The sequence below is a fragment of the Oncorhynchus masou genome, chromosome 18 (assembly GCF_036934945.1).
Source record: "Oncorhynchus masou masou isolate Uvic2021 chromosome 18, UVic_Omas_1.1, whole genome shotgun sequence".
Taxonomy (NCBI): Eukaryota; Metazoa; Chordata; class Actinopteri; order Salmoniformes; family Salmonidae; genus Oncorhynchus; species Oncorhynchus masou.
The window spans coordinates 78,175,273-78,196,065 of NC_088229.1; positions in this window are offsets into that span (position 1 = coordinate 78,175,273).

The following is a 20,793-nucleotide window of genomic DNA, read 5'->3' on the forward strand; positions in this document are numbered from 1 at the left end:
CCCAGACAGGCAGAGAACAGCCTCTTCCTATAATAATACCCAGACTTTTGAACAGTAGTATGTATATACTTTAATGTGTGGAACATCTGGATACTATGGGCTAACATAATGAAGGTAAAACTCACTATATACACTACCAATCAGAAGTTTGGGGTCACTTAGAAATGTCCTTGTTGACAACATTTTTGTCCGTTAAAATAACATCAAATTGATCAGAAATACAGTGTCGACATTGTTAATGTTGTAAATGACTATTGTAGCTGGAAACCGCTGATTTTTAATGGAATAACTACATAGGCGAACAGAGGCCCATTATCAGCAACCATCACTCCAGTGTTCCAATGCCACGTTGTGTTAGCTAATCCAGGTTTAGCATTTTAAAAGGCAAATTGATCATTAGAAAACCCTTTTGCAATTATGTTAGCACAGCTGAAAATGTTGTGCATATTAAAGAAGCAAGAAGCCTTCTTTAGACAAGCTGAGTATCTGGAGCATCAGCATTTGTGGGTTTGATTACAGGCTCCAAATGGCCAGAAACAAAGAACTTTCTTCTGAAACTCATCAGTCTATTCTTGTTCTGAGAAATGAAGGCTATTCCATGTGAGAAATTGTCAAGAAACTGCAGATCTTGTACAACGCTGTGTACTACTCCCTTCACAGAACAGCACAAACTGTCTCTAGCCAGAATAGAAAGAGGAGTGGGAGGCCCCGGTGCACAAGCTGTTGAAGAATAAACACCTCAGTTACCTAGCCCGTTGACAGGACTGGTTAACTCTTGGGGTTCCTAACCCGTTGACAGGATTGGTTAACTCTTGGGGTTCCTAACCCGTTGACAGGATTGGTTAACTCTTGGGGTTCCTAACCGGATCATAGGATTGGTTAACTCTTGGGGTTCCTAACCCGTTGACAGGATTGGTTAACTCTTGGGGTTCCTAACCGGATCATAGGATTGGTTAACTCTTGGGGTTCCTAACCGGATCATAGGATTGGTTAACTCTTGGGGTTCCTAACCGGATCATAGGATTGGTTAACTCTTGGGGTTCCTAACCCGTTGACAGGATTGGTTAACTCTTGGGGTTCCTAACCCGTTGACAGGATTGGTTAACTCTTGGGGTTCCTAACCCGTTGACAGGATTGGTTAACTCTTGGGGTTCCTAACCCGTTGACAGGATTGGTTAACTCTTGGGGTTCCTAACCCGTTGACAGGATTGGTTAACTCTTGGGGTTCCTAACCCGTTGACAGGATTGGTTAACTCTTGGGGTTCCTAACCCGTTGACAGGATTGGTTAACTCTTGGGGTTCCTAACCCGTTGACAGGATTGGTTAACTCTTGGGGTTCCTAACCCGTTGACAGGATTGGTTAACTCTTGGGGTTCCTAACCCGTTGACAGGATTGGTTAACTCTTGGGGTTCCTAACCCGTTGACAGGATTGGTTAACTCTTGGGGTTCCTAACCCGTTGACAGGATTGGTTAACTCTTGGGGTTCCTAACCCGTTGACAGGATTGGTTAACTCTTGGGGTTCCTAACCCGTTGACAGGATTGGTTAACTCTTGGGGTTCCTAACCGGATCATAGGATTGGTTAACTCTTGGGGTTCCTAACCCGTTGACAGGATTGGTTAACTCTTGGGGTTCCTAACCCGTTGACAGGATTGGTTAACTCTTGGGGTTCCTAACCCGTTGACAGGATTGGTTAACTCTTGGGGTTCCTAACCTTTGACAGGATTGGTTAACTCTTGGGGTTCCTAACCCGTTGACAGGATTGGTTAACTCTTGGGGTTCCTAACCGGATCATAGGATTGGTTAACTCTTGGGGTTCCTAACCCGTTGACAGGATTGGTTAACTCTTGGGGTTCCTAACCCGTTGACAGGATTGGTTAACTCTTGGGGTTCCTAACCCGTTGACAGGATTGGTTAACTCTTGGGGTTCCTAACCCGTTGACAGGATTGGTTAACTCTTGGGGTTCCTAACCGGATCATAGGATTGGTTAACTCTTGGGGTTCCTAACCGGATCATAGGATTGGTTAACTCTTGGGGTTCCTAACCCGTTGACAGGATTGGTTAACTCTTGGGGTTCCTAACCCGTTGACAGGATTGGTTAACTCTTGGGGTTCCTAACCCGTTGACAGGATTGGTTAACTCTTGGGGTTCCTAACCGGATCATAGGATTGGTTAACTCTTGGGGTTCCTAACCCGTTGACAGGATTGGTTAACTCTTGGGGTTCCTAACCCGTTGACAGGATTGGTTAACTCTTGGGGTTCCTAACCTTTGACAGGATTGGTTAACTCTTGGGGTTCCTAACCCGTTCACAGGATTGGTTAACTCTTGGGGTTCCTAACCCGTTGACAGGATTGGTTAACTCTTGGGGTTCCTAACCCGTTGACAGGATTGGTTAACTCTTGGGGTTCCTAACCGGATCATAGGATTGGTTAACTCTTGGGGTTCCTAACCCGTTGACAGGATTGGTTAACTCTTGGGGTTCCTAACCCGTTGACAGGATTGGTTAACTCTTGGGGTTCCTAACCCGTTCACAGGATTGGTTAACTCTTGGGGTTCCTAACCCGTTGACAGGATTGGTTAACTCTTGGGGTTCCTAACCGGATCATAGGATTGGTTAACTCTTGGGGTTCCTAACCCGTTGACAGGATTGGTTAACTCTTGGGGTTCCTAACCCATTGACAGGATTGGTTAACTCTTGGGGTTCCTAACCCGTTGACAGGATTGGTTAACTCTTGGGGTTCCTAACCCGTTGACAGGATTGGTTAACTCTTGGGGTTCCTAACCCGTTGACAGGATTGGTTAACTCTTGGGGTTCCTAACCCGTTGACAGGATTGGTTAACTCTTGGGGTTCCTAACCCGTTGACAGGATTGGTTAACTCTTGGGGTTCCTAACCGGATCATAGGATTGGCTAACTCTTGGGGTTCCTAACCCGTTGACAGGATTGGTTAACTCTTGGGGTTCCTAACCCGTTGACAGTATTGGTTAACTCTTGGGGTTCCTAACCCGTTGACAGGATTGGTTAACTCTTGGGGTTCCTAACCCGTTGACAGGATTGGTTAACTCTTGGGGTTCCTAACCCGTTGACAGGATTGGTTAACTCTTGGGGTTCCTAACCGGATCATAGGATTGGTTAACTCTTGGGGTTCCTAACCCGTTGACAGGATTGGTTAACTCTTGGGGTTCCTAACCCGTTGACAGGATTGGTTAACTCTTGGGGTTCCTAACCGGATCATAGGATTGGTTAACTCTTGGGGTTCCTAACCCATTCACAGGATTGGTTAACTCTTGGGGTTCCTAACCCGTTGACAGGGTTGGTTAACTCTTGGGTTTCCTAACCCGTTGACAGGATTGGTTAACTCTTGGGGTTCCTAACCTTTGACAGGATTGGTTAACTCTTGGGGTTCCTAACCCGTTGACAGGATTGGTTAACTCTTGGGGTTCCTAACCCGTTGACAGGGTTGGTTAACTCTTGGGGTTCCTAACCCGTTGACAGGATTGGTTAACTCTTGGGGTTCCTAACCGGATCATAGGATTGGTTAACTCTTGGGGTTCCTAACCCGTTGACAGGATTGGTTAACTCTTGGGGTTCCTAACCCGTTGACAGTATTGGTTAACTCTTGGGGTTCCTAACCCGTTGACAGGATTGGTTAACTCTTGGGGTTCCTAACCCGTTGACAGGATTGGTTAACTCTTGGGGTTCCTAACCCGTTGACAGGATTGGTTAACTCTTGGGGTTCCTAACCCGTTGACAGGATTGGTTAACTCTTGGGGTTCCTAACCCGTTGACAGGATTGGTTAACTCTTGGGGTTCCTAACCGGATCATAGGATTGGTTAACTCTTGGGGTTCCTAACCCGTTGACAGGATTGGTTAACTCTTGGGGTTCCTAACCCGTTGACAGGATTGGTTAACTCTTGGGGTTCCTAACCCGTTGACAGGATTGGTTAACTCTTGGGGTTCCTAACCCGTTGACAGGATTGGTTAACTCTTGGGGTTCCTAACCTGTTGACAGGGTTGGTTAACTCTTGGGGTTCCTAACCTGTTGACAGGGTTGGTTAACTCTTGGGGTTCCTAACCCATTGACAGGATTGGTTAACTCTTGGGGTTCCTAACCCGTTGACAGGATTGGTTAACTCTTGGGGTTCCTAACCTGTTGACAGGGTTGGTTAACTCTTGGGGTTCCTAACCCATTGACAGGATTGGTTAACTCTTGGGGTTCCTAACCTGTTGACAGGGTTGGTTAACTCTTGGGGTTCCTAACCTGTTGACAGGGTTGGTTAACTCTTGGGGTTCCTAACCCATTGACAGGATTGGTTAACTCTTGGGGTTCCTAACCCGTTCACAGGATTGGTTAACTCTTGGGGTTCCTAACCCGTTGACAGGATTGGTTAACTCTTGGGGTTCCTAACCCGTTGACAGGATTGGTTAACTCTTGGGGTTCCTAACCCGTTGACAGGGTTGGTTAACTCTTGGGGTTCCTAACCCGTTGACAGGGTTGGTTAACTCTTGGGGTTCCTAACCCGTTGACAGGATTGGTTAACTCTAGGGGTTCCTAACCGGATCATAGGATTGGTTAACTCTTGGGGTTCCTAACCCGTTGACAGGATTGGTTAACTCTTGGGGTTCCTAACCCGTTGACAGGATTGGTTAACTCTAGGGGTTCCTAACCGGATCATAGGATTGGTTAACTCTTGGGGTTCCTAACCCGTTGACAGGATTGGTTAACTCTTGGGGTTCCTAACCCGTTGACAGGGTTGGTTAACTCTTGGGGTTCCTAACCCGTTGACAGGATTGGTTAACTCTTGGGGTTCCTAACCCGTTGACAGGATTGGTTAACTCTTGGGGTTCCTAACCGGATCATAGGATTGGTTAACTCTTGGGGTTCCTAACCCGTTGACAGGATTGGTTAACTCTTGGGGTTCCTAACCCGTTCATAGGATTGGTTAACTCTTGGGGTTCCTAACCCGTTGACAGGATTGGTTAACTCTTGGGGTTCCTAACCGGATCATAGGATTGGTTAACTCTTGGGGTTCCTAACCCGTTGACAGGATTGGTTAACTCTTGGGGTTCCTAACCCGTTCACAGGATTGGTTAACTCTTGGGGTTCCTAACCGGATCATAGGATTGGTTAACTCTTGGGGTTCCTAACCCGTTGACAGGATTGGTTAACTCTTGGGGTTCCTAACCCGTTGACAGGGTTGGTTAACTCTTGGGGTTCCTAACCCGTTGACAGGATTGGTTAACTCTTGGGGTTCCTAACCCGTTGACAGGATTGGTTAACTCTTGGGGTTCCTAACCCGTTGACAGGATTGGTTAACTCTTGGGGTTCCTAACCCGTTGACAGGATTGGTTAACTCTAGGGGTTCCTAACCGGATCATAGGATTGGTTAACTCTTGGGGTTCCTAACCCGTTGACAGGATTGGTTAACTCTTGGGGTTCCTAACCCGTTGACAGGATTGGTTAACTCTTGGGGTTCCTAACCCGTTGACAGGATTGGTTAACTCTTGGGGTTCCTAACCCGTTGACAGGATTGGTTAACTCTTGGGGTTCCTAACCCGTTGACAGGATTGGTTAACTCTTGGGGTTCCTAACCCGTTGACAGGATTGGTTAACTCTTGGGGTTCCTAACCCGTTGACAGGATTGGTTAACTCTTGGGGTTCCTAACCCGTTGACAGGATTGGTTAACTCTTGGGGTTCCTAACCCGTTGACAGGATTGGTTAACTCTTGGGGTTCCTAACCCGTTGACAGGATTGGTTAACTCTTGGGGTTCCTAACCGGATCATAGGATTGGTTAACTCTTGGGGTTCCTAACCCGTTGACAGGATTGGTTAACTCTTGGGGTTCCTAACCGGATCATAGGATTGGTTAACTCTTGGGGTTCCTAACCCGTTGACAGGATTGGTTAACTCTTGGGGTTCCTAACCCGTTGACAGGATTGGTTAACTCTTGGGGTTCCTAACCCGTTGACAGGATTGGTTAACTCTTGGGGTTCCTAACCCGTTGACAGGATTGGTCAACTCTTGAGGTTCCTAACCGGATCATAGGATTGGTTAACTCTTGGGGTTCCTAACCCGTTGACAGGATTGGTTAACTCTTGGGGTTCCTAACCCGTTGACAGGATTGGTTAACTCTTGGGGTTCCTAACCCGTTGACAGGATTGGTTAACTCTTGGGGTTCCTAACCCGTTGACAGGATTGGTTAACTCTTGGGGTTCCTAACCCGTTCACAGGATTGGTTAACTCTTGGGGTTCCTAACCCGTTGACAGGATTGGTTAACTCTTGGGGTTCCTAACCCGTTGACAGGATTGGTTAACTCTTGGGGTTCCTAACCGGATCATAGGATTGGTTAACTCTTGGGGTTCCTAACCCGTTGACAGGATTGGTTAACTCTTGGGGTTCCTAACCCGTTGACAGGATTGGTTAACTCTTGGGGTTCCTAACCGGATCATAGGATTGGTTAACTCTTGGGGTTCCTAACCCGTTGACAGGATTGGTTAACTCTTGGGGTTCCTAACCCGTTGACAGGATTGGTTAACTCTTGGGGTTCCTAACCCGTTGACAGGATTGGTTAACTCTTGGGGTTCCTAACCGGATCATAGGATTGGTTAACTCTTGGGGTTCCTAACCCGTTGACAGGGTTGGTTAACTCTTGGGGTTCCTAACCCGTTGACAGGATTGGTTAACTCTTGGGGTTCCTAACCCGTTGACAGGATTGGTTAACTCTTGGGGTTCCTAACCCGTTGACAGGATTGGTTAACTCTTGGGGTTCCTAACCCGTTGACAGGATTGGTTAACTCTTGGGGTTCCTAACCCGTTCACAGGATTGGTTAACTCTTGGGGTTCCTAACCCGTTCACAGGATTGGTTAACTCTTGGGGTTCCTAACCGGATCATAGGATTGGTTAACTCTTGGGGTTCCTAACCCGTTGACAGGATTGGTTAACTCTTGGGGTTCCTAACCCGTTGACAGGATTGGTTAACTCTTGGGGTTCCTAACCCGTTCATAGGATTGGTTAACTCTTGGGGTTCCTAACCCGTTGACAGGATTGGTTAACTCTTGGGGTTCCTAACCCGTTGACAGGATTGGTTAACTCTTGGGGTTCCTAACCCGTTGACAGGATTGGTTAACTCTTGGGGTTCCTAACCCGTTGACAGGATTGGTTAACTCTTGGGGTTCCTAACCCGTTGACAGGGTTGGTTAACTCTTGGGGTTCCTAACCCGTTCACAGGATTGGTTAACTCTTGGGGTTCCTAACCCGTTCATAGGATTGGTTAACTCTTGGGGTTCCTAACCCGTTGACAGGATTGGTTAACTCTTGGGGTTCCTAACCGGATCATAGGATTGGTTAACTCTTGGGGTTCCTAACCCGTTGACAGGATTGGTTAACTCTTGGGGTTCCTAACCGGATCATAGGATTGGTTAACTCTTGGGGTTCCTAACCCGTTGACAGGATTGGTTAACTCTTGGGGTTCCTAACCCGTTGACAGGATTGGTTAACTCTTGGGGTTCCTAACCCGTTCACAGGATTGGTTAACTCTTGGGGTTCCTAACCGGATCATAGGATTGGTTAACTCTTGGGGTTCCTAACCGGATCATAGGATTGGTTAACTCTTGGGGTTCCTAACCTTTGACAGGATTGGTTAACTCTTGGGGTTCCTAACCCGTTGACAGGATTGGTTAACTCTTGGGGTTCCTAACCGGATCATAGGATTGGTTAACTCTTGGGGTTCCTAACCCATTGACAGGATTGGTTAACTCTTGGGGTTCCTAACCCGTTGACAGGATTGGTTAACTCTTGGGGTTCCTAACCCGTTGACAGGATTGGTTAACTCTTGGGGTTCCTAACCCGTTGACAGGATTGGTTAACTCTTGGGGTTCCTAACCCGTTGACAGGGTTGGTTAACTCTTGGGGTTCCTAACCCGTTGACAGGGTTGGTTAACTCTTGGGGTTCCTAACCCGTTGACAGGATTGGTTAACTCTTGGGGTTCCTAACCCGTTCACAGGATTGGTTAACTCTTGGGGTTCCTAACCCGTTGACAGGGTTGGTTAACTCTTGGGGTTCCTAACCCGTTGACAGGGTTGGTTAACTCTTGGGGTTCCTAACCCGTTGACAGGATTGGTTAACTCTTGGGGTTCCTAACCCGTTGACAGGATTGGTTAACTCTTGGGGTTCCTAACCCGTTGACAGGATTGGTTAACTCTTGGGGTTCCTAACCCGTTGACAGGATTGGTTAACTCTTGGGGTTCCTAACCCGTTGACAGGGTTGGTTAACTCTTGGGGTTCCTAACCCGTTGACAGGATTGGTTAACTCTTGGGGTTCCTAACCGGATCATAGGATTGGTTAACTCTTGGGGTTCCTAACCCGTTGACAGGATTGGTTAACTCTTGGGGTTCCTAACCGGATCATAGGATTGGTTAACTCTTGGGGTTCCTAACCCGTTGACAGGATTGGTTAACTCTTGGGGTTCCTAACCCATTGACAGGATTGGTTAACTCTTGGGGTTCCTAACCCGTTGACAGGATTGGTTAACTCTTGGGGTTCCTAACCCGTTGACAGGATTGGTTAACTCTTGGGGTTCCTAACCCGTTGACAGGATTGGTTAACTCTTGGGGTTCCTAACCCGTTGACAGGATTGGTTAACTCTTGGGGTTCCTAACCCGTTGACAGGGTTGGTTAACTCTTGGGGTTCCTAACCCATTGACAGGATTGGTTAACTCTTGGGGTTCCTAACCGGATCATAGGATTGGTTAACTCTTGGGGTTCCTAACCCGTTGACAGGATTGGTTAACTCTTGGGGTTCCTAACCCGTTGACAGGATTGGTTAACTCTTGGGGTTCCTAACCCGTTGACAGGATTGGTTAACTCTTGGGGTTCCTAACCCGTTGACAGGATTGGTTAACTCTTGGGGTTCCTAACCGGATCATAGGATTGGTTAACTCTTGGGGTTCCTAACCGGATCATAGGATTGGTTAACTCTTGGGGTTCCTAACCCGTTGACAGGATTGGTTAACTCTTGGGGTTCCTAACCCGTTGACAGGATTGGTTAACTCTTGGGGTTCCTAACCTTTGACAGGATTGGTTAACTCTTGGGGTTCCTAACCTTTGACAGGATTGGTTAACTCTTGGGGTTCCTAACCTTTGACAGGATTGGTTAACTCTTGGGGTTCCTAGGGTCTCCACCCAGCGAGGTAAATCTGCTTTTAGTTTTAAAGCACTGTATTTCTGGACCAAAATGATAAATACATTTCATCTTGATGTTCTGCCGATGTATTGATCATTTGTGGAGGAATGTACCTGTTTTGTTTGATATGTGATGTTTTATTTTGTGCTCCCCATGACAGGGTTTTTGTATTTTACATTCATTTTGTTACGTAATAGCCTTATTCTAAAATTGATTCAATTGTTTTTTTCCCCCTCATCAATCTACATATTTGCAAATTTATATATTTTTCTTCTGAAATATCACATTTACATAAGTATTCAGACCCTTTACACAGTACATTGTTCAAGCACCTTTGGCAGAGATTACATCATTGAGTCTTCTTGGGTATGATGCTTCAAGCTTGGCACACCTGTATTTCTCCCATTTTTCTCTGCAGATCCTCTAGGGCTCTGTCAGGTCATCCCTACCCTATATACTGTCATCACTACAGTACATACTATCATCCCAACCCTATTTAGTGTCAGCCTACCCTACCCTATATAGTGTCAGCCTACCCTACCCTATATAGTGTCAGCCTACCCTACCCTATATAGTGTCAGCCTACCCTACCCTATATAGTGTCAGCCTACCCTACCCTATATAGTGTCAGCCTACCCTACCCAATATATTGTCAACCTACCCTACCCTATATAGTGTCAGCCTACCCTACCTTACATACTTTCAACACTACCCTATATAGTGTCAGCCTACCCTACCCTATATAGTGTCAGCCTACCCTACCCTATATATTGTCAGCCTACCCTACCTTACATACTTTCAACACTACCCTATATAGTGTCAGCCTACCCTACCCTATTTAGTGTCAGCCTACCCTACCCTATATAGTGTCAGCCTACCCTACCCTATTTAGTGTCAGCCTACCCTACCCTATATAGTGTCAGCCTACCCTACCCTATATAGTGTCAGCCTACCCTACCCAATATAGTGTCAGCTTACCCTACCCTATATATTGTCAGCCTACCCTACCTTACATACTTTCAACACTACCCTATACAGTGTCAGCCTACCCTACCCATATAGTGTCATCCTACCCTACCTTACATACTTTCAACACTACCCTATACAGTGTCAGCCTACCCTACCCTATATAGTGTCATCCTACCCTATATATTGTCAGCCTACCCTAACCTATATATTGTCAGCTTACCCTACCTTACATACTTTCAACACTACCCTATACAGTGTCAGCCTACCCTACCCTATATAGTGTCATCCTACCCTACCCTATATATTGTCAGCCTACCCTACCTTACATACTTTCAACACTACCCTATATAGTGTCAGCCTACCCTACCCTATATAGTGTCAGCCTACCCTACCCTATATAGTGTCAGCCTACCCTACCTTACATACTTTCAACACTACCCTATATAGTGTCAGCCTACCCTACCCTATATAGTGTCAGCCTACCCTACCCTATATAGTGTCAGCCTACCCTACCCTATATATTGTCAGCCTACCCTACCCTATATAGTGTCAGCCTACCCTACCCTATATAGTGTCAGCCTACCCTACCTTACATACTTTCAACACTACCCTATATAGTGTCAGCCTACCCTACCCTATATAGTGTCAGCCTACCCTACCTTACATACTTTCAACACTACCCTATATAGTGTCAGCCTACCCTACCCTATATAGTGTCAGCCTACCCTACCCTATATAGTGTCAGCCTACCCTACCCTATATAGTGTCAGCCTACCCTACCTTACATACTTTCAACACTACCCTATACAGTGTCAGCCTACCCTACCCTATATAGTGTCATCCTACCCTACCCTATATATTGTCAGCCTACCCTACCTTACATACTTTCAACACTACCCTATATAGTGTCAGCCTACCCTACCCTATATAGTGTCAGCCTACCCTACCCTATATAGTGTCAGCCTACCCTACCTTACATACTTTCAACACTACCCTATATAGTGTCAGCCTACCCTACCCTATATAGTGTCAGCCTACCCTACCCTATATAGTGTCAGCCTACCCTACCCTATATAGTGTCAGCCTACCCTACCCTATATATTGTCAGCCTACCCTACCCTATATAGTGTCAGCCTACCCTACCCTATATAGTGTCAGCCTACCCTACCTTACATACTTTCAACACTACCCTATATAGTGTCAGCCTACCCTACCCTATATAGTGTCAGCCTACCCTACCCTATATAGTGTCAGCCTACCCTACCCTATATAGTGTCAGCCTACCCTACCTTACATACTTTCAACACTACCCTATATAGTGTCAGCCTACCCTACCCTATATAGTGTCAGCCTACCCTACCCTATATAGTGTCAGCCTACCCTACCCTATATGCTGTCAGCCCCACATTACCCTATATACTGTCAACCCTTCCCTACCCTATATACTGTCAGCCCTACCCTACCCTATATACTCTCAGCCTTACCCCACCCTATATACTGTCAACCCTATCCTACCCCATATACTGTCAGCCCTACCCTACCCTATATACTGTCAGCCCTAACCTACCCTATATACTGTCAGCCTTACCCCACCCTATATACTGTCAGCTCAAACCTATATACTGTCAGCTCTATCCTACCCTATATACTGTCAGCTCTAACCTACATACTGTCAGCCCTACCCTACCCTATATACTGTCAACCCTACCCTACCCTATATACTGTCAGCTCTATCCTACCCTATATACTGTCAGCTCTAACCTACATACTGTCAGCCCTACCCTACCCTACATACTGTCAGCCCTACCCTACCCTATATACTGTCAACCCTACCCTACCCTATATACTGTCAGCTCTAACCTATATACTGTCAGCCTACCCTATATACTGTCAGCTCTAACCTATATACTGTCAGCTCTAACCTATATACTGTCAACCCTACCCTATATACTGTCAACCCTTCCCTACCCTATATACTGTCAGCCCTATCCTACCCTATATACTGTCAGCCCTACCCTACCCTATATACTGTCAACCCTTCCCTACCCTATATACTGTCAGCCCTACCCTACCCTATATACTGTCAGCACTACACTACCCTATATACTGTCAGCCCTACCCTACCCTATATACTGTCAGCCCTATCCTACCCTATATACTGTCAGCCCTATCCTACCCTATATACTGTCAGCCCTATCCTACCCTATATACTGTCAGCCTACCCTACCCTATATACTGTCAGCCCTACACTACCCTATATACTGTCAGCCCTACCCTACCCTATATACTGTCAGCCCTATCCTACCCTATATACTGTCAGCCCTACCATACCCTATATACTGTCAGCACTACACTACCCTATATACTGTCAGCCCTACCCTACCCTATATACTGTCAGCCCTATCCTACCCTATATACTGTCAGCCCTATCCTACCCTATATACTGTCAGCCCTACCCTACCCTATATACTGTCAGCCCTATCCTACCCTATATACTGTCAGCCCTATCCTACCCTATATACTGTCAGCCCTATCCTACCCTATATACTGTCAGCCCTACACTACCCTATATACTGTCAGCCCTATCCTACCCTATATACTGTCAGCCCTATCCTACCCTATATACTGTCAGCCCTATCCTACCCTATATACTGTCAGCCCTACCCTACCCTATATACTGTCAGCCCTACCCTACCCTATATACTGTCAGCCCTACCCTACCCTATATACTGTCAGCCCTACCCTACCCTATATACTGTCAGCCCTATCCTACCCTATATACTGTCAGCCCTATCCTACCCTATATACTGTCAGCCCTATCCTACCCTATATACTGTCAGCCCTACACTACCCTATATACTGTCAGCCCTATCCTACCCTATATACTGTCAGCCCTATCCTACCCTATATACTGTCAGCCCTATCCTACCCTATATACTGTCAGCCCTACACTACCCTATATACTGTCAGCCCTATCCTACCCTATATACTGTCAGCCCTATCCTACCCTATATACTGTCAGCCCTATCCTACCCTATATACTGTCAGCCCTACCCCACCCTATATACTGTCAGCTCAAACCTATATACTGTCAGCTCTATCCTACCCTATATACTGTCAGCTCTAACCTACATACTGTCAGCCCTACCCTACCCTATATACTGTCATCCCTACCCTACCCTATATACTGTCAGCTCTAACCTATATACTGTCAGCCTACCCTATATACTGTCAGCTCTAACCTATATACTGTCAGCCTACCCTATATACTGTCAGCTCTAACCTAAATACTGTCAGCTCTAACCTATATACTGTCAACCCTACCCTATATACTGTCACCCTACCCTATATACTGTCAGCCCTATCCTACCCTATATACTGTCAGCCCTACCATACCCTATATACTGTCAGCCCTAACCTACCCTATATACTGTCAGCCCTAACCTACCCTATATACTGTCAGCCCTAACCTACCCTATATACTGTCAGCCCTATCCTACCCTATATACTGTCAGCCCTATCCTACCCTATATACTGTCAGCCCTATCCTACCCTATATACTGTCAGCCCTATCCTACCCTATATACTGTCAGCCCTACCCTACCCTATATACTGTCAGCCCTACCATACCCTATATACTGTCAGCCCTACACTACCCTATATACTGTCAGCCCTATCCTACCCTATATACTGTCAGCCCTATCCTACCCTATATACTGTCAGCCCTACCCTACCCTATATAGTGTCAGCCTACCCTACCCTATATACTGTCAGCCCTACCCTACCCTATATACTGTCAGCCCTACCCTACCCTATATACTGTCAGCCCTACCCTACCCTATATACTGTCAGCCCTACACTACCCTATATACTGTCAGCCCTACCCTACCCTATATAGTGTCAGCCTACCCTACCCTATATACTGTCAGCCCTACCCTACCCTATATACTGTCAGCCCTACCCTACCCTATATACTGTCAGCTCTACCATACCCTATATACTGTCAGCCCTATCCTACCCTATATACTGTCAGCCCTATCCTACCCTATATACTGTCCGCCCTACCCTACACTGTATCCTGCTCTACATTCACGTGATAGGCTCCCCTGTAGTCTGTATCCTGCTCTATATTCACGTGATAGGCTCCCCTGTAGTCTGTATCCTGCTCTACATTCACGTGATAGGCTCCCCTGTAGTCTGTATCCTGCTCTATATTCACGTGATAGGCTCCCCTGTAGTCTGTATCCTGCTCTACATTCACGTGATAGGCTCCCCTGTAGTCTGTATCCTGCTCTACATTCACGTGATAGGCTCCCCTGTAGTCTGTATCCTGCTCTATATTCACGTGATAGGCTCCCCTGTAGTCTGTATCCTGCTCTACATTCACGTGATAGGCTCCCCTGTAGTCTGTATCCTGCTCTATATTCACGTGATAGGCTCCCCTGTAGTCTGTATCCTGCTCTACATTCACGTGATAGGCTCCCCTGTAGTCTGTATCCTGCTCTACATTCACGTGATAGGCTCCCCTGTAGTCTGTATCCTGCTCTACTTTCATGTGATAGGCTCCCCTGTAGTCTGTATCCTGCTCTACATTCACGTGATAGGCTCCCCTGTAGTCTGTATCCTGCTCTACATTCACGTGATAGGCTCCCCTGTAGTCTGTATCCTGCTCTACATTCACGTGATAGGCTCCCCTGTAGTCTGTATCCTGCTCTATATTCACGTGATAGGCTCCCCTGTAGTCTGTATCCTGCTCTACATTCACGTGATAGGCTCCCCTGTAGTCTGTATCCTGCTCTATATTCACGTGATAGGCTCGCCTGTAGTCTGTATCCTGCTCTACATTCACGTGATAGGCTCCCCTGTAGTCTGTATCCTGCTCTATATTCACGTGATAGGCTCCCCTGTAGTCTGTATCCTGCTCTACATTCACGTGATAGGCTCCCCTGTAGTCTGTATCCTGCTCTACATTCACGTGATAGGCTCCCCTGTAGTCTGTATCCTGCTCTACATTCACGTGATAGGCTCCCCTGTAGTCTGTATCCTGCTCTATATTCACGTGATAGGCTCCCCTGTAGTCTGTATCCTGCTCTACATTCACGTGATAGGCTCCCCTGTAGTCTGTATCCTGCTCTATATTCACGTGATAGGCTCCCCTGTAGTCTGTATCCTGCTCTACATTCACGTGATAGGCTCCCCTGTAGTCTGTATCCTGCTCTATATTCACGTGATAGGCTCCCCTGTAGTCTGTATCCTGCTCTACATTCACGTGATAGGCTCCCCTGCAGTCTGTATCCTGCTCTACATTCACGTGATAGGCTCCCCTGTAGTCTGTATCCTGCTCTACATTCACGTGATAGGCTCCCCTGTAGTCTGTATCCTGCTCTACATTCACGTGATAGGCTCCCCTGTAGTCTGTATCCTGCTCTACATTCACGTGATAGGCTCCCCTGTAGTCTGTATCCTGCTCTACATTCACGTGATAGGCTCCCCTGTAGTCTGTATCCTGCTCTACATTCACGTGATAGGCTCCCCTGTAGTCTGTATCCTGCTCTACATTCACGTGATAGGCTCCCCTGTAGTCTGTATCCTGCTCTACATTCACGTGATAGGCTCCCCTGTAGTCTGTATCCTGCTCTACATTCACGTGATAGGCTCCCCTGTAGTCTGTATCCTGCTCTACATTCACGTGATAGGCTCCCCTGTAGTCTGTATCCTGCTCTACATTCACGTGATAGGCTCCCCTGTAGTCTGTATCCTGCTCTATATTCACGTGATAGGCTCCCCTGTAGTCTGTATCCTGCTCTACATTCACGTGATAGGCTCCCCTGTAGTCTGTATCCTGCTCTACATTCACGTGATAGGCTCCCCTGCAGTCTTAGAGTGCTTGAGATGGAAAAATGGGTCATCTGTTACTGAGAGGAAGTTGGTACTCTGAGCACGTACAGTAAGGCTTTATTTTTAGGACGTGCCTTGGAATGGAGTTTTCTGCCCCCCCCTTTTCAGCTGTGAATCTGATTCTGAAACAGCCTGATGGGAAATTAAATCACTGAACTGCTGGATAGAAGAGAGATGGAGGAGAGATGGAGGGAGAGATGGAGGGAGAGAGATCAAGAAAGAGAACAGAGAGATGGAGAGATGAAGGAGAGATGAGAGAGTACAGAGAGGGAGGAGAGATGGAGAGAGAACAGAGAGGGAGGAGAGATGGAGGGAGAGACAGAACAGAGAGGGATGGAGAGATGGAGGAGAGATGGAGGGAGAGACATCAAGAAAGAGAACAGAGAGATGGAGAGATGAAGGAGAGATGAGAGAGTACAGAGAGGGAGGAGAGATGGAGAGAGAACAGAGAGGGAGGAGAGATGGAGGGAGAGACAGAACAGAGAGGGATGGAGAGATGGAGGAGAGATGGAGGGAGAGACATCAAGAAAGAGAACAGAGAGATGGAGAGATGAAGGAGAGATGAGAGAGTACAGAGAGGGAGGAGAGATGGAGAGAGAACAGAGAGGGAGGAGAGATGGAGGGAGAGACAGAACAGAGAGGGATGGAGAGATGAAGGGGAGATGGAGGGAGAGAGAGAACAGAGAGGGAGGGAGAGATGAAGGAGAGAACAGAGGTGGAGGGAGAGATGAATGAGAGAACAGAGATGGAGGGAGAGATGAAGGAGAGATGGAGGGAGAGAGAGAGAGAACAGAGAGGGACGGAAAGAGAAATAGAGTAGCCATTCTTAGTGCTGTTAACAACCTACACAGCCTATGAAAAACATGTTTCATATTCCCCCAGCCAGCCTGTCTGCCCTCTCCATGACAACACAGAGTAACCTGTCTGTCTCCCCTGGCAACACACCACAATAGTCTCTCTGCAGAGTAACCTGTCTGTCTCTCCTGGCAACACACCACAACAGTCCCTCTCTCTGCAGAGTAACCTGTCTGTCTCCCCTGGCATCAAACCCAGTATCCTCCCTCCCTCTTACTGCAGAGTAACCTGTCTGTGTTTTCTCTCTCTCCCCCCCCCCCCCCTACCCACCCGCAGGCTGGCATTACAGACAGAACCTAGTAGCTGTAACTGTCAGCATGGCATTAGGAGAAGGGAAGGATGAATAACAGGTGCTAGTAGCCTAGTGGCGTGGTGTATCTTATCGGGTTCTGCTAGCTGCAGTCGGCAGAAACTGCAGGTTGGAGCTTTACTGAGGTGTTGTGTGTTGAGTTGCTGGTATTTACTGCAGGTCAGCCATCCATTCATGTGTTATTACCCCACAGTGAACACACAGGGGTTGTTAATGGATGATGAGGGCTCATCTGTCAGGATTATCCACACATAATAACAACTCCTAGGAGACCACAAAAGAAACATGAAAAACACCTCAATCACATTTCACTCAGGCACAATGTTCCGTCTATTGTTTTGCTATTCTTACTGCTTCTCTTCTCAGTAGAACAACGATGTATTGAAGTCAGTCCCTTTAGTGCACTTGCCCTTCATGGGAAGTTTAAAGACTAAAGGATATTGAAGTCGACTCCAAGGAGCAACAGTGCCCCCTATTGAAAAGGAGAGGAATGGCACACAAATGCACTCAGACAAACAAGTCATCTGGTGTGGCTGCTTTGCAGGAGTTCTGTGTGTAAATTGAAAACAGATTTAATTTCTCAAGAAATATCTACAACAAATTCAAATCCAATCAAATTTAATCGGTCACATGGGCCAAATACAACAGGTGTCAACTTCATAGTGAAATACTTAATTTCACTATAAAGCCCATTCCCAACATTGCAGAGTTAATAAGTAAGACAAATATTTGCTAAATAAAAACAAACAAAATAGTAACAGAATCAAAACAATAACAAGGCTATATACAAGGAGTACCAGTACCGAGTCAATGTGGATCAGAGGGACAAAGCCTCCCGTGGTGCCCTCTTCACAACTGTGTTGGTGTGTTTGGACCTAAGGATAGGTCCTTAGTGATTTGGACACCGAGGAACTTGAAACTCTCGGCCCGCTCCAATACAGTCCGTCGATGAGAATGGGGGCCTGTTCGGCTCTCTTTTTCCTGTAGTCCATGATCAGCTCCTTGGTCTTGCTCACGTTGAGGAAGAGGTTGCTGTCCTGGCACCACACTACCAGGTCTCTGACCTCCTCGCTGTAGGCTGTGTGATCAGGCCTACCACCAGGTCACTGACCTCCTCGCTATAGGCTGTGTGATCAGGCCTACCACCAGGTCTCTGACCTCCTCGCTATAGGCTGTGTGATCAGGCCTACCACCAGGTCTCTGACCTCCTCGCTATAGGCTGTGTGATCAGGCCTACCACCAGGTCTCTGACCTCCTCGCTATAGGCTCTTGTGATCAGGCCTACCACCAGGTCTCTGACCACCTCGCTATAGGCTGTGTGATCAGGCCTACCACCAGGTCTCTGACCTCCTCGCTATAGGCTCTTGTGATCAGGCCTACCACCAGGTCTCTGACCACCTCGCTATAGGCTGTGTGATCAGGCCTACCACCAGGTCTCTGACCACCTCGCTATAGGCTGTGTGATCAGGCCTACCACCAGGTCTCTGACCACCTCGCTATAGGCTGTGTGATCAGGCCTACCACCAGGTCTCTGACCTCCTCGCTATAGGCTGTGTGATCAGGCCTACCACCAGGTCTCTGACCTCCTCGCTATAGGCTGTGTGATCAGGCCTACCACCAGGTCTCTGACCTCCTCGCTATAGGCTGTGTGATCAGGCCTACCACCAGGTCTCTGACCTCCTCGCTATAGGCTGTGTGATCAGGCCTACCACCAGGTCTCTGACCTCCTTGCTATAGGCTGTGTGATCAGGCCTACCACCAGGTCACTGATCCCCTCGCTATAGGCTGTGTGATCAGGCCTACCACCAGGTCTCTGACCTCCTCGCTATAGGCTGTGTGATCAGGCCTACCACCAGGTCTCTGACCTCCTCGCTATAGGCTGTGTGATCAGGCCTACCACCAGGTCTCTGACCTCCTCGCTATAGGCTGTGTGATCAGGCCTACCACCAGGTCACTGACCTCCTCGCTATAGGCTGTGTGATCAGGCCTACCACCAGGTCTCTGACCTCCTCGCTATAGGCTGTGTGATCAGGCCTACCAACAGGTCACTGACCTCCTCGCTATAGGCTGTGTGATCAGGCCTACCACCAGGTCACTGACCTCCTCGCTATAGGCTGTGTGATCAGGCCTACCACCAGGTCTCTGACCTCCTCGCTATAGGCTGTGTGATCAGGCCTACCACCAGGTCTCTGACCTCCTCGCTATAGGCTGTGTGATCAAGCCTACCACTGTCATGTCATCAGCAAACTTAATGATGGTGTTGGAGTTGTGCGTGGCCACGCAGTTGTGGGTGAATAGGGAGTATAGGAGGGGACTGAGCACGCACCCCTGAAGGCCCCCGTTGCCTACCCTTACCACCTGGGGCAGCTCTTCAGGATCCAGTTGCAGAGGGAGGTGTTTAGTCCCAGGGTCCTTAGCTTAGTGATGAGCTTTGAGGGCACTATGGTGTTGAACGCTGAGCTGTAGTCAATGAACAGCATTCTCACATAGGTGTCCCTTTAGTCGAAGTGGGAAAGGGCAGTGTGGAGTGCAATAGAGATTACATCATCTGTGGATCTGTTGGGGATGTATGCAAATTGCAGTGGGTCTAGGGTTTCTGGGATAATGGTCTTGATGAGAGCCATGACCAGCCTTTCAAAGCATTTCATGGCGACAGATGTGATAGTAATTTAGACAGGTTACCATGGTGTTCTTGGGCACTATGGTGGTCTGCTTGAAACACATAGGTATTACAGACTGGGTCAGGGAGGAGTTGAAAATGTCAGTGAAGACACTTGCCAGTTGGTCAGCACATGCGCTGAGTACGCATCCTGGTAATTTCGTTTGGCCCTGCAGCCTTTTGAATGTCGACCTGTTTAAAGGTCTTACTCACATCGGCTGCGGAGAGCGTGATCACACAGTCTTCTGGAACAGCTGGTGCTCTCATGCATGTGTGGTATCCCAGGAGGTCTACCCTGGGGGTGGTAATAGAGGGGAGGTACGTGAGGCGACGTTGGCTCCCTCTGCTAGGGATACGGGAACTGGACTCCCCGACACGGAGAGCTAAGTGGAGGTAATTAGAGGAAAGGGCCAACCAGCCATGGAGGCCAAATAAAAGGAGCAGGATGGCACACCGCTGGAGAGAACGGGGAGAGACCGACACCAAGCAAAAATAGAGAAGGACCGCCAGTTAAGAGAGAGAAGAAAGACCGAGCAAAACCGAAGTGATTTCTTTGATGTATTTATTTTCCGTCTTAGTAAAGTTGTTCTGTGGACTAAAGCTGTCAATCTCTGCTCAACCCAACGGTTTACCACACATGTTTCACTGGGTAGCTCACGACTGTGCTTCCCTTTATAGTCTAACAGTTTGCAGGCCCTGCCACATCCGACGAGCGTCGGAGCCGGTGTAATACAATTCAATCTTCGTCTGTTATTGACACTTTGCCTGTTTGACGGTTTGTCTTATGCCATAGTGGGACTTCTTATAAGCTTCCAGTTTAGAGTCCCGCTCCTTGCAAGCGGCAGCTCTAGCCTTTAGCTCAGTGCAGATGTTGCCTGTAATCCTTGGCTTCTGTTTGGGGTATGTACGTAC